At 40.5% G+C, this 6,534-nt stretch overlaps 1 pseudogene; it reads left to right on the top strand.

Annotated features, from left to right (window-relative positions):
• LOC104872211 overlaps positions 1–6,534 on the top strand; it is a 98,048-nt pseudogene that overhangs the window by 26,172 nt on the left and 65,342 nt on the right.

Here is a 6,534-nt window from a genome sequence, read left to right as displayed (position 1 = left end):
AACGGGACCGAAGGGGGGCGCCGGCAAACCACGGCCGCGACACAGGGTGTGGTGGGCGGGGCGACGTCGCGCGCCGACGTGCAGGAGAAAGGGTAGCTCCGAGTGACAGAGGCTTCTGGGAAAACTCTACCCGCTGTGCCCTGCGCCTGCTATGCGCGCTTTGCGCCTGCGCCACGCGAGTACCTGGGATGCGGCTTTGGCGGCCTGAGGAAGCCTATAAAAAGGGCCCTTTGGGCCTGGGGTTTAACTTTGGTGTCACCGCCTACCTCATGTAAAGGTCACCGGTACCAGAAAAAAAAAAAAGGCCCCTTGAGGTCTGCGCTGTCCTTCGCCTCCTTCTCTGTTGTAGGGTGACGTTGAAAAGCGCGAATTATTTGCCCAGCTGCGGTCCATTTGCGGGAAGGTTGTAGTGTGTGAGCCCACCTGGCTCCGCTCCTGGGCATTGACTGCGCAGGATCCCCAACGCCTCCAGCCTAGGGCAATACTCGCGGGCGCAGGCCCACGCGAGAAAATTGAAACTGATTACGACTGGTTTAAATACCACCACGTGGTGGTTAGGTAGTGACAGTTTTTGCAAGGGTCTGCGACGTGGAGCGTGCCTACCACTGTCGACGCCTGCCCTAGCTCGTCTTTACAGACTTAGTGTTTTGCAAAGGCACGGGCTCTTTGACCATATCATTTCTCTTGGGGCGATTTCTGGAAGCCCCTGTCTTATATTGCTGCCCTTTGCGTCCGCCTCTTTTGAGGCGGTCTCGGCTGTCCCTGAGCCTGGGACGGATCGCGCCGCCCTGCGGTCCTGGCTACCGGGTCTCTGTCGCGTACTCCTGCCCCGAGCCCTTTCTGATTCGTGCCCTCCTCCCTTTCCGAGATTGCGAGCCATGCGACCCTTGGCCAAAATCTCCGCACCTTGCTGACCTCCCAGGCTGCTGACCGTGCTCCTGCAGCTTTCTTGCAGGTTCCCACACCAAGCTGGTCGGTTTGTGCCCTGCTCCCCGCACCCACCCACTTCGTGGCTTCCGGGACACCCTCAATCGATGTGTCCTGTTAAATCTTCCAAGTGCCTGTCTTACACTGAGGATCGGGATGGTGTTTTCCACGTTCCTGACAACGCCAAACATTTAAACACCTGCTGAAGGAACACGAGTAACAATCTCTCTGGCAGATTCTTTGGAGTTTTACAAACTCCAAATTTTGTTTTGTTTTGGTACTGGGGATCAAACTCAGAACCTTGTGCTTTCAAGGCAGGCTTGGTGCCAGTGAGCTAAATCCCTGGCATGCTCCTCCAAACTTGTTTTTGATGGAAGGTTTGGAAATTTAGATGACTGCATTAAAATATCTAAGGGAGTAGTGATTTAGAGGAGTTAAAATACTTTCTGGTAAAACAGAATTCTTACAAAAGAAGGCCTTTTGCTCCTACCAGAACAAATAGTGCATTATAAAGAACAAAAAATCATGGAAAATTAGTGCTAAAAGAATTATAGTAATAGAATCTGATCAACAAGCACTGTGATGACAGGTTATAGTTTTCATGTGTACAGTCTATAGGATTCATCCTTGAAAATCCTATCTCTAAGGCTGATGAGCACAACATTCCTGTTTTATATTTAAAAATCTTTTTTCTTTTTGAGATTTCCTTCTCAGAGCCAAAAGAGCAACTTCAAATAGAAAAATATAGTTTTTAAATTGATAATTCAGCTTTTAGTTTCAACAAAGGTAAAATTTCAACTTTTTAGTTTCAAGCAAACTAAGACAAATTCTTTTAGTGTATTTATTCCCTAGCTGGTATTTAACTTTTTACTTTTAATTAACAAATAATAACTATTCAGCTAATGGTTGTGAGGAATTTGTTCCCCAAGAGGAGCAAATATTTCTAATAAATTTTAACATGATAAACAAGCAGTGTCTTCCATTACAAGTGATTTGTGACAGTAAACATCACATGATCACAATTAAGCCAATGATTCTCTTTCTCCCACTCTGTGAGGTGGTAGGTGATTCCCTTATTGGTAGTTTCTTTAGCTCAAACAGCATGACAGTGGATCCAGCAGACCCATCCTTTGCTTTTCTATTTTAAATTTGTACTTTTGTGTAATTAGCAGGCTGTGCAGCTCAGTACCTTTCCCTGAGGGATACAGGAAACGATCTATGTGTTTATCCATTGGGTAGGATGAATGGCAAGGTGTGTGCACATGTGCAAAAGTGGCAAAAAATGGGATTTTTACCTAAGTTACACTCCATCGAAATGATTTTGCTTATGTTTATGTGAGCATCACAGAGGGTCCAGTAGATCCACACCACTCCAAGATTTTTTTTTTAAGTTTCCTTTTGATTTTTCTGGTAGAAGTAGCTGAATTCAGTACAATGGCACATGAAAAATCAGATTTGCAAATTTTGGAGGAGGTCAAAAGTAAATTATCAGATTACTCATGCATGAGTGATGATGCTAATGATGGTAAAATAATGATGGTAAAATACATGTTTTCATAATAGAAGAGTGCTGTGGGTGTATGACGAGAAGGAGTACTTTGACATTGGACATATGAGCCAAAGTTCCTGTGACAGTGAAATGGAACAAGAATTGATTGATACAGACTCAGGGAATGTAGACTTCTTTGATTCAGATAACAAAGAAAAGAGCAGTATGAATACATATTTGACTAGTCAAAATGTTGCAAAATGGCCACAAAACTGAAGGGAACAATCCAATGTTAGAACTAGGTCCAAAAATATAGTGAGGGTCTTGGCAGGGGTGAAATGCATTAGACAATGCCAGCACTGCCATTCAGTGTTGGAAATTGTGACAGACCAAATACTATGCAATATGCAAAGGCTGAATTGCATGTAAAACGTCCTCGCTGCACCAATAACCATATTTATTATGATTCCTGAACCGAAAGCATTCATAGGTCTGCTGTACTTAGCAGGGATTTCTCATGGTAATCACAGGAATGTAAAAAAATGGAAAAGTAATGAATCAAAATATGGCATAAAATTTTATGCCCCTGTAAATACAAAGACTTATGCTTTCAATTTAGACATTTATCCTGAAACTCAGCCATCAGGTCCTTATTCATATAGTAATAAACCAAATGATGTTATGAACAAGCTTGTTGCTCCCATCTCCCAAACTAATTGGAATGTGACATTTGACAAATTGGCTTACCAGTTTCCAATTGATATTACATTTGCTAACAGAGCACAAGTTGACCAGTGCAAGAACTGTACACAGGAACAAAGCAGAAATTCCAAGTGAAATGTTGCAACTTCAAAACAAAATTGTATACTACAGTCTTTGGGTTTCGGAAAGATTTACAATTGGCCTTGTATATGACAAAGAAAAACAAACTGGTACTGCTGACATCAACATTGCACCATGATAAAAATATTGATAGGGAAACCTCAACAAAACAGAAGCCTGAAATGTAAGTGCTCTACAACAAAACCAAAGATGGAGTAGGTGTTGATGAGTTATGCAGCATCTATGACATCACTCAAAACACAAAGCATTGGCCAATGGTTACGTTTTATTTGACCCTAAACATGTGTGGCATAGTTTGATAATTTACAAAGAAAATAAGAAGTGCAAAATACCATGGAGAAATTTTCTTTGAGGACTGGGACTGGAGCACATCTACAGCAGAAGAAAAACAAAATGTTTCTGTCTCGTGACCTACACAGAAAAATTGTGGAGTACACTGGTGAGCTGACAGGTGAACTGGCAGGCTCAGCATCACAAAGACCTACTATGACAACAGGAAAACCAAAAAATGTCAACTGTGCCCTACAAGAAGGCACAGGAAAACAATACATGTGCTATCAGTGTAGGTGATACTTGTGTATGGAACATGCAGTTGTCATGTGTGAAGACTGCCTTGGGTGTGACAGTTGAAATAATAAATATTTCTGTGGTAAACTTTTGTTTGTGTTTACATTGTAGTTCACATAGGTTTTTATTTCTGATATCTTTTAGATTTTACAAGCAAGTAAACAGCTGATGTGAAAATGTTGATGTGTTATAATGCACAATACATAGTAAGAATTTACTACTGTATTTTATTGATATTTTATGTTCCTATGAACTACATACTGTATAATAAGAAACTCCTGACAAACCAAAAAGACCAGTAAGATGTCAAGTATGTTCTACAAAAAGGCCAGAAAAGCAAAACACATGTGCTGTCAGTGTAAGCGGTATGTGTATATGGAACACACTGTTGTCGTGTGCAAAATGCCTTAGGTATGATTATTGAAGTAAAGATTATATTTTGGAAAGTGCTATTGGTATTTTTATTGTAGTTCATATAAGAATTTATTTGTGTTGTTTCATTTTAGACTTTGTACACCAAAAAAATAGTTGATGTTAAAAATTTTGATGTTTTCTAAACATTCAATAAATATTGAAAATTCAATACTTTATTTTTATGATTGTTTTTCCTGCCAAGTACTCGTTGTTTAACATAATAAAATTCATAAAAGTAATTCACCAATAGAAATAGTCAAAGAATATATGCAACTTTATGACAAAAATTGGTGTTATGCTCCATGGATTAGAAATGGGTTAGCAGTTAAACATATTCTAGGTCCTTCTTGCTTCAAACAAACAATTAAATAGACAAGACAAAAATGGTGCCACAAGTTTAGTTGAAAAGTGAAGAATAGCTAAGTATGGTGGCACAAGCCTGTAATCCCAGCACTCAGGAGGCAGAGGCAAAATTGCCAGAAGTTCAGGTCAGTTTAGGCTGCATAGTGAGTTCAAGGCCAGCCTGAACTACATAGAAAGACCCTGTCTCAAACAAAAGAAAAAAAGTGAGGGGTGAAAAAATAAGGGAAAAACTGGCTCTACAGAGGTACTTGGGGTAAACAAGAGATAAAAAGAGCAAAACAAAAGTACTCCCTGTCCTAGAAGACACAGAATGGGCCACCAAGAGGAGTCACAATAGCAGGCTTCTCATGGAATCTGTGTCCTTATATGTTGTCCACATCTCATGGGAATCCGTGAGAAATTCCTCATACAGGGACCTGGAAATTATTTGGTACTGTCTCATAATTAATAGGTTCCACATATCCCTCCAGCCAGCTTTGCCACATCCTACCTTCTATCTCAGTCTCCCGTACTCAGTCTCAGGCCATGGTGTTTGGCAGAAATCAGTGATCTTCCAGAATATGGGAATTGGCACTAGTGTATTTTTTGTCATTTCAAAGCACCTATGGGAAGTCCTTTGTTTTTCAATGCAGGAGTAAGCTTAGGAATGCTTTGCTTCATTTGAGGTCAGGCTGCCTGCATATATAGACCTCCTCTGCTTTATTGCCAGTTACATTAAACAGTGCAATATATGACAAGTTTCTTTATTTATTTATTTGGGTGGGTACCGGGGATTGAACTTGGGCCCTTGTGCTTGCAAGGCAGGCAGCGGAACCACTGAGCCAAATCCCCAGCTCATGACAAGTTTATTAATATTTTACTGTAGTCAACATCTGTGTGAGCATATACAATAGCCCCTATGCAGAAAAACATTGAAAAGAAAAGTGGTAAGAAGATGATTACAGTGGAAGTTAAGGAAATCAAAAAATATGGGTGAGGTATGTGAGTGGCTGCAATTGCAAGAGTTTATAAGTCTATGTCAATTCATTTGCAAAATATTTCAGAAGAAAGAAAAAATAAGGGGACTAGATGCAGCAAAGGGAGTCAGGAGAATATCAAAACAGCCACATGTTCTGGAAGGTGTAAAAAAAAAGTCACTTCTGGTTTGGATAAACCAGAAGCAACTGGCAGGTGATACTATGACTAAGAACTTTATCTGTGAGAGGGCAAAGGCTTCATACCCCAATCTTGTAAGTAAACTATCAGATACATCAACAGAAAATGAAGAAGGCATGCAGGGGATGGTTTGATAACTTTAAGAGAAGTGGCATAAATAGCATTGTGAGGCACGGAGAGGGTGCACATTTGGACACTAAGGCAGCTGAGGCATTCATTACCAAGTTCCAGAAGCTCATGGTTTCTGAGTGTTACCTGCAGCAGTAAGTTTTTAACTGCAATGAGACAGGGAATTTTGGGGGGAAAAAGATGCCAAAGAGGACCTACATTACAGAAGAGAAGAACGCAATGCCCAATCAAAAGCCCACAAAAGACCATCTCATCCTCTTGTGTTTCACTATTGCAGGTGGGAATTTCAAAGGCAATCCCCTATCATGTATCATTCTGAGAATCTATAAGCCTTCAAGAAATGCAAGGTGCAGAAGAGCCAGTTAAATGTAATACTGAGGTCCAACAGCAAGGCTTTGGCCATTAGTAGATCAATTAGGTCTATGGTCCTGAAGTAAAGAAGCACCCTTTAGGAAAGACTATGCCCCCTCAAAGCCTTGGTTGTTATATTTAATGTTCCTGCTCATTCTCCAGTCTTTGAAAACAACTTACTGGTGGAATCCAAGTTCATTAAGGTCAAGTTCCTTCCAACATCACTCCAATCTCTCAGACAATGAATCAGCAGGTCATTTCAAATTTTAAAAAGCTAAAAAAAAAAAAAAAAACGT

Source organism: Fukomys damarensis, unplaced genomic scaffold (genome assembly GCF_012274545.1).
Source record: "Fukomys damarensis isolate Sample0158 unplaced genomic scaffold, DMR_v1.0_HiC HiC_scaffold_15, whole genome shotgun sequence".
NCBI lineage: Eukaryota > Metazoa > Chordata > Mammalia > Rodentia > Bathyergidae > Fukomys > Fukomys damarensis.
The sequence above is the reverse complement of the archived record's forward strand: the minus strand, read 5'-3'. Positions and strand labels throughout refer to the sequence as shown.